Raw genomic sequence first — 8,882 nt, forward strand, 5'->3', positions numbered from 1 at the left:
TTGGATATAAAAGGAAAGAAATTTGTAATACAATTGAAACCAAATCCAAGTTTGCTGCATGTCACAAGAAAGCCAAACTTGTGAGACAGGTGTTGGTGAGAACAAAAGTGATTTGTTCAAGTGCTGGCATCTCAAGAAGGTGGTGGGGGGAGGGGGGAACTCTTGTCCTCAAAAACCATCTTAACATCTCTGTTCAAGCCAGCAACTGGTACAGGGAGTTGATGGGAACTCGGGAGGGAGGAATTCCCAGGGGGAGTGCAGATGAGCAGTTTCTCTTGAGAGAGGCAAGTGGGAGTAAGGAATGAGGGCTGAAAGGGGAATTGTGCAGCTCACGTGCAGGTTTACTCCTTTGTTCCTGGATGTTATCTCTCAATTTGCATGAGCATTCCTCCTTCCCTGGACACCTGTGGTTTACAACTGCAACCAGAACTAAAGCACAGGGTTGATTATATACTTTGATTTGTTACAGAATGCATAACCTTGATTACTCGCTGGGAGATACTAATCATGATTATAATTTAACATTTTTAGTGAAGGCAGAGGTTTTTATGAGGAGAGACAGGAGGGAAAGCAGAACAAAGAAGTCAGGGGGAGGGCTAGTGGACATGCAGGCAGTGTCCTTGCAGGTTCCGATGTGGATCTTTATGGTTGGTGTCCTTGAGTTGGACATCTAGCCTTTGTCAGCTTGGCCAGATTCTGAGGTCGGGTTGTTTCTTAGGTTTGCACAGGAATTGAACCTGTTGATGCTAGTAAAGTATACTTAGAAAAGAAAGTTTTAACATGTAAACTCTAGCTTTGAGAGAAAAATTAGGTTAGAGTAATAAGCTGGGTTTAAAATTTACTAAGATTCATACAGGTAGCTTTATGTAAGTATTCATTCCCCATTAAAAATGATCTGTATTTCAGGCCTCAGGTATAAGTATAATGCAAAACAAAGTGAAGCAGTTATGTCACAGGTGGGCACAAGTAACCAGGTTCTTGGTGGTCGGGAAAAAGAATTGAACCTAATATCCAGAATTTAAAGCAGAGAACCTGGGAGCAGGCCAACTCCGAGCAGAGGTTGACCTCATGGGCTGGAGGGATTCTATTCTTACAGGGCTGATCCTTCCTGGCTAGTTTTGGTGGGCTTTTACTGTGCATGTACAAGTAGTTGTATTACTTGAAAGCTACTGAGCATGTGGTCTCCCATGGTTTTCCTTGATTGGCCACCAGAGAAGGGGGTCCCACAATGTTATTGAATGGAACCCCCTCCTCCTGGGGTCCCCCTGTACAGCTCTCAATGTCAGAGATTGTTGAAAAGGAATTATTTATTCACAAGTCATACAGACTTAAGAGTAATGGCTTAATGTCTTCATTAAAATCCCAAAGTCCCTTAAAATACCCACACACACAATCCTTCCTTCCCCCCTCTGCCCAGTCTGGGGTACCGTGTCTCAGGAAAAGAAATAGAAGTCCGTGGCTTGGGTAACCCCCGGTTCTTCCCAGTAATCCATGCTCTGCTGGCAGGCCTCCCTCGGTTCCTGGCACCATCAGCTGTGTCACTGGGATCACCAGGTCTTAATCCATGACACCTTCTCCTGGCCCACCAGCAAGAGTCCTTTCACCCTTTCCTTCCCATAGCAGCTCTCCTGCATTCTTCCAAACTGTTAAAAGAGGGCTCTGCATGGTTGCTACATCTTGCTTTCCAGCTTCCTAAGCTGCATGGCAAAGGAAGACCCAAAGCCACATGGTTCTTCTTCTCATGGCTGCTGCGCCTGGGTTTAAATCCCAGTGCCAATCTTCCTCTGCAGTCCCATTTCCGACTCCTCCCACAATCGGCTACACCTGCCAGCATTCCCATATTTCTCCAGCTTTTCTGGGCTACCATAGTAAGTTTGGGCAGGTGTGGTCCCATGGCATGGAGCCAATCATTTCCAAGCTCTTAGGCTCTGTAACCAGGGGCAATTGCCTCCCAGTTACATCCTGGGTGGAAGTCACTCGATCTCCCTGGCTCAAAACACAGCCGTAGCTATTTGACATATCTATGAAACCAGTTAAAACTTATACATACATTAAATGTGTTGGGAACTGCCCTGCCTGGTATCAGAAGCTGTAACCCCCACCAAGGCTAAGGCTGAGGGAACGCCCTTGGAACCGTAAGCCAGCAAGGAAACAAAAGCTTATCTCCCTGGCAGGAGTGCTGCTTCTGCTGCTTCATTCAAAACTGAACCCTGAAGTTTGGTCGGTTAGCCAAAGACGGGTAAGATTCACCAAGGGGGGAACAACCTAAGACAGGCACGATCATGTGGGAGGCCCCCAAAAGAAGGACTTTGGGGGCTACAGCAAAAGGGGGTGATGGACCTGCACTCCTCGGCTTTGACATAGCCTGAGTCCTCATCATCTGGGAGAAAATCTCCTTATCTCTTGGTTGCTTTAGTTCCCTTGCTCCACCTAAGCCTGAAACAATGACAGGGTGGTGCAGCTCTGTGCTGAAAAGGGTGGATTCCCTGGGTGATCAGGCCTAAGAAAGAACATGTAAATTACTGTGAAACCTTCTTTGTTTAGAATGCTCTCAGTTGAATGAGAAGGGTCCAAGGAGGAAGTTAGTTTGTTCCTTAAAGTTTTACAGCTCTCTGACCCTGACTCAAAATAGGCCCTCAGACTTCCTTGTTATCTATTGTTTGATCCTTACTTCCTAGCAATGAGTAATGAGCTTTTACCTGAATTCTTATGCAAACAAAACCAATAAAAAAACCTCTCCAGAGGGGGAACGGCGCGTTCTCCCCACCAGGGAGGGTGGCCATGGCGCCCTCCAGGAGAGAGGGTGGCCAAGCGCTCCCCATGTGAGGAGTGGCCCTGCTGTTCCTATTCCCCCACAGGATCTGGTTGTTTCTGTGTATGTTTTTTCTCGCGTTTCGACGAGCCATCCACAGCGTTCAGTGATCACTGCTGGCCGGTGACCCATGCATCATAAATAACCATGCCTCAGGTTATTTATGAAACTGTTGCTATGCAAAACAACTCTCAATGGCCCTGCTCCATGTGTCCCATCCCCCAGTTCAGATTTGTGGGGGTGAGGACATCCCACATTTTTAATATTTCCTGGACACCCTGAGTTCTGGACCCCATTACAAATCCTTCTTTTGGGATCCCCTGGCTGTACCTGAAAGGTTTTCTTAGGCTCCTCCGAGGAATAAATCTCAATCAGCGCGATTTCTTCGGCCCCCTTTCTCTGGACCAGAGAACCTTGCCGGGAAATGCAAACTCCAATAAAAAGCTTTATACTGCCTAACTTTGTGGCTGATTAGCATTTATTCCTCGGCAGAGCCTAAGAAAACCTTTCAGCACCCTCTTACAGTTAGATGCTTGCCTCTACGTACAGGGCTGCTTTAGGAGTGATTACAATACTGTGTGTTGCTGTGATGACATAATTTTTCAAAATAGTAAAAAAAAGCCTCTTAATAAAGTTATGAACAACACAAAGTTCAGTCTTCCCTCAGTTGACACAGTAGTTGCATTTTGGGGAAATCTGGTGTATATTAAAGCTGGGCAACAAATACTTCCCGTTTATACGTCAAATGAATTAGGATGTAGGTTCAAGTTTTTATGAGCTGTACTAGGTCCTGGTGTAAGAGGGTGCAGCCAGGTACCCTCCCCCTGAAACTAGCCAGGAAGGATCCGCCCTATAAGAATTCTATAAGAATAGAATCCCTCCAGCCCATGAGGTCAATCTCTGCTGGGAGTTGGCTGACTCCAATGTTCTGTGGAATGTACTACTGCTTAATAAATCTGCTCTCTCTATGCTGTAAACTCTGTGTGTTCAGTTAAATTCTTTGTCTGTGATCACCAAGAACCTGGTTACCTGTGCCCACCTGTGACATTGGCAGGATCTGTGGGAGGATGACCTTTGTGGTTCAAGACTCTCCTTTCTGTTGCAAGGGCACCCAGTACCAGTCCTGGTCCCAGTCCCCGCCCCGTTCATTGCTGTGTTCACTGAAAATGTCCCCCAGCCTCCTTGAACCATGCTCGTGCTCGGCCGCCAGCAAGGCTTTCCACCCTGGAAACGGACAACTTACCCCAGCTTAAAGATCTGCGGGTGACTGGCTCCCCAAGATCCAGCTCTTCAGCTAGGGTTCAAGTCCCTGAACCCAGATGTTACTCCCTCTTCGACTTCCTGCCACTAGAGAAAGCCTTTTCTTTGGCCTCTTCTAGAGGCCGCAGGACATCTTCCCCCATAACACCATCTGACAGCCAATGTTTACTGAGTACTTACTATACCTTGGATAGTCTTTTCTTTAAAAAGTTATTTATTTATTTATTTATTTATTTATTTATTAGAGAGGGGGAGGGAGGGAGAAAAAGAGGGAGAGAAACATGAATGTGTGCTTGCCTCTCACATGCCCTGTAGCTGCAACCCAGGCATGTGCCCTAGACTGAGAATCAAACCAGTGACACTTTGGTTCTCAGGCCAGCACTCAATCCACTTAGCTACACTGTTGTGGAAAATCACTCACTCTCAGAGAGATAATGAAGCACAAACTTTATTACGCGTGTGGGCTCAAGGGGGAGGTTAATTTCCCCAAATCCTGAGCAAAAAGGCTGGACTGGAGCCCTCTTTATACACCAGTTACACAGGCAGAAAGGGAGGGGGAACCAGCTGCTGGGAGCAAGCGGCTGAGGTCAGTTTTGGCCTTGAGATAACCAGCCGTTGCCTTGGTGATGGCTCCTTACCTGAAAATAGCTTTTTGCAAGTGTTACAGAGAGCACTGCTTACCAAAGAAGTTACAGAGCATAGAAACTTTTTCATGGGGGTTTTCTTCTCCTGCCACAACACCAGCCAGGGTGCCTTGGATATTCTTAAAAGAACTTTAAATACACTAATTCTATGGAGTGAGTTCCATTATCACTTCCATTTTATAGATAACAAAACCTTAGACTTCTGAATGAGTGTGAGCCCAGGTGTTGTGTTCCAAACCACTACACCGCCCTGTCTCTTTTTGGTCCACTGGACTGTGCTGATCAATCTCCTCTAGTTTCGGGAGGCAGTTCCAAATGATCTGACTGCAGGCATTTAGGGTGACAATTTGATTGGAAGGGCATGTGAGAGTGTCAGCTTGAAACTACACTCCTAATACTTATCTAAATGTGCTTAACAAAAGTGGGTGGGGAGGGGTGCTGCAGGCCCAGCCTCAGTCCCTTATTTCTGTCTCCATCCCCATGCCCAAATCTCAAAATCACTGTCACCTCTAGCTTCACCTCAACTTTAAAGAGCCACCATCACCACCTCCTGACCCACCCAGCACCACATTCACCCTAAACCCATCCCCACTAGTACATACCCCTGCCCTCCAAGGCCCACTTCCACCCTGCTGTGAATGCTTGAGAGACAGAGACGGGAGGAGCTGGATAATTAGATCTACATGCCTTTATTTGATGCTGTGATTGTTGGTGGGCTGAGTCTGGACAGAGTGCAGCCATGAAAGGAAGCAAGAATGGGGTTTTTAAAAGAAAAAGCTCAGGGTTTCGGGTGATTGGGGGTGGGGAGGATAAGGGAGGGGCTCATCTCTTGTTCTTCTGGACTGTAGCCTCAGGGTTTCAGGATGTGAGCCTGAACAATGGGCTAGGGAAAGGGTGGGGCTGTCCCAGGCACAGGAGGGTGGGTCTGACCTTTGAGGTGGGTGTCAGGTGTCTAGTGAGTGAGGTGGGAGAGTTTGCATTAAGCCTCAGGCTCTGAAGTGAGTCAGGATAACTGAGTCACTGGCAGTTCAGCTTGTTGGAAAACTGGCCTGTCTGGGTCGGGAGCAGTCTGGTGGGTCCAAAATCCGACTGACCCTTTCACACCCCAGGTCTCCTTCCCATGCCCCCTCCAATCTCACCCCCACCTTAGTTCCCACCCTAGCCTTTCCTAGTCCCACCCTCCATGGCACCTGACCACACCTTCCTGTGTCTCTCCTCCTGTTGTCTCCACACTCAGAGTGATGTCATTGTGGGTGGGGCCTGTGCACCTCCCCTCAGTGCCCTGCCCCACCCCCCATCTCCCAAATGCCAGACCCCTCTATGGCTTAGCTATCTAGGGAGAGCTGTTAGGTGGAGCAACCTATTGATTCTCAATTGGTAGTCAGATCTTCCAGAGGCTTCCATACTTAGAAGCACCTTTCACCCCTCCCTACCACCACTACCTCAGCACAGCTGGGACTATTTCTCTCATTTCACAACTTCTCCGAACCAACTACTACTATGACTGATCCTATAACAGTACTGCCAGTCTGTGAATGAAAGGATGCTTAGCTGCACTAATCAGCAGTGAGACCTGTAGAACATGCCCTATCCAATAGTCAAAACATTTTACAGGTCTGACCACGTGAAGTATTGGCTTGGACATGAGGCAACAGGAATTGTCCTGTTGTGTCTGGCAGAAGCGTATGTGGGCTTGAAAGGCAGTGAGACACCATTTGGCAAACTAGTGGAGCTGAAGAAGCATAACACCTACATAACCTTCCAACTCTACCCGTGGGCATATACCCTCGGTAAATGGTGGCACGCAGGCCCCCAGAGACACAGCGAAATTGCCTGTGTGTGTGAGAGAGTGCAACACTGGAACACCTCAGGTCTCCAGGCATCCAGAGAATTCCCAAATACGACATATTGCTGTAGAGGAATACGATGCGGCTGTGAAGATGAATGGATTAGAACTTCAGGTAACCAACCTGGATAAATCTCAAATGTCGAGCCCAAAGAGTGACGTTGGGACTGATACATGTATGTGTATAAAGCGCCACTGAGATAGAGTTTAGAAACAGGTAGCTCCATGCCTGACCAGGCCCGGCGTTCCTCCACCTGCAGACCAGCCCAGGGCCACACAGCTGCACTCTGAGTGTGAACCCAGGTATTGTGTGTTGTGGGTGGCAGTGGAGTATACTTAGGAAGCCCTGGTACTCACAAGCCCTCCCACTTCACCCCAACACTGAGCTTTCAGTGCCCTCATCCCCCGGGCATCAGGATACAGGGGGCCTCTGTGGAGTGGTGTCCCTCATCTTCCTCCAGCTCTACACCTTATCTGCAGGAGGAAGTGGGGGCCCTCAAGGGGAAAGAGAGGGGCAAGAACCAAGGGGGGGGGGAGGTGAGGAAAGAGATAAAGAAGAGCAGCAGGAAGGGAGAAGGCAGAAGAAGAGGAAACACTATAGTCATAGAGGCCTGGAGCGCAGAAACTGGTCTCTCACAGTTTGGATCTGAAGGCCCAAGTGTGTTAGCCCCGGGTGGAGCTGTGGCAGCTGGCAGTCGAGCACAAGCCCCCCACTCGCTCCTTCCCCCGCCCCACCTTGGTCGGCCATCATGCCGTGCAGGGCTCTAGGCCTCGAGCAGGGAGTGGCGGTGCCGAGGAACCTTGGCACTTTAGTTTATTCGACCCTCTTTCAATCTGTCAACGGCCGGTTTTCCCTGAGGGCCCACCAAGGGCCCCGGGTCACCCACGTTTGTTTTACTTGCCAGCACCTTCATCATGCCTTTTGGAGACACCCCTTCCCTGCCATGTCCCTATAAGTCACATGAGCGTTTTCCCCAAGATTTCAAAACTGAATCTGGTAAGAGTCAGGGCCCTCTTGGGGGCTGCAGTCACAAGATGAGGGGCAGGCCATGTGACTGTCACACTCCCTGTCACCTGTGGGATGACAACTGCGGTTTGTTCTGTCAACACCTAGCAGCAATTACTTCACACTTCCCACGCGCCAGGCACGGTTAGTGCTCCATATGCACCGAGGCAGTTAGCCTCAGAACTGCTTCAGAAGGCAGGTGCTAGTGTTATTAATAGTTTGTACATAAGAAAACCAAGATACACTGGGAGAAACAAACTCATCCCCAGCGATGAGGAGAATTGGTATTTGAGCCTGTGCAGTCAGATTCCCAAGAGCATGAACTGCACCTCTACACCCCCTCAGATGCTTACAGGGACTCACAAGTGCCAAACATTCTGCGTGGTGCTTGCAGTTCCTGTGCCCTGGGAGGCATACCCTGGCCTCAGGGCCTTTGTACTTGCTGCTCCTTGTGCTTATTAAGCTCTTCCACCACATATCTGCAAGATTCTCACGCCCTTTGGGTCTTGGGCAAATGTCACTTTATCATTGAGGCTTCTTCTGACTATCCTAAATAAAGCAGCCTCACCTCGGGCTAACTCTGGCACCTTCTATGCCACCTTCTGCCCCCTCCTTTGCCTTATTCTCTGGTCCCTACTACCATGTGACATCTTACTTATCTCTCTGTGTGATATCTTACTTATCTATCCATATGAATACTATGTATCTGCATTTATTCGCTCCTTGTCTTCCCCCGGTAGGAAGGTGACTCTGAGAGAGCCAACTTGCCCATTTTATTCTCAGAGCGCTGATTAGTGTCTGGCACACTGCCAGCCTTCAACCACCTCTCATGATGGAATGAAAGGGGCTACAACGGTGGAAAGCCAGATTCCTGCCGTTAGTGAGCTCAAATCTATTGGGGACAATGAATGGTCATCAAACACACGCACACACACGTTTATTTCTGGTGGCAGTAAGTGCTGTGCTGAAAACTCAAGCTGCGTGAGAGAAACGAGATGGTGGAGATGGCATGGTGGATGTAGCGGTCTGGTGAGGCCTCTGGGAGGGAGCAGTTAAGCAGAGATTTGGATGAGTTAGGGGGCGTAGTGTGGTCAAAGCCCAGGCGGCTGCCAGAGTGGAGTCATTTTAAGAGGTGGGTGGTGGGAGAAGAGATGGGGTGAGTGGCAGGGTCCCAGTCATGCAGGGCCCTGTGAGGTCAGGAGGTTTTCAGAGGTGAGGCAGAGAACCACCTCCGGCTTTTTGGGAGGCCCCCTTCCAAGCTTCCCGCTGGTAGTTTCCTGTGGCTGCTGTAATAAATGTTCGAAAACCTGGTGG

The sequence above is a fragment of the Phyllostomus hastatus genome, unplaced genomic scaffold, assembly GCF_019186645.2.
Source record: "Phyllostomus hastatus isolate PE091 unplaced genomic scaffold, TTU_PhHast_1.1 phas_contig_17, whole genome shotgun sequence".
In the NCBI taxonomy this organism is placed as follows: domain Eukaryota; kingdom Metazoa; phylum Chordata; class Mammalia; order Chiroptera; family Phyllostomidae; genus Phyllostomus; species Phyllostomus hastatus.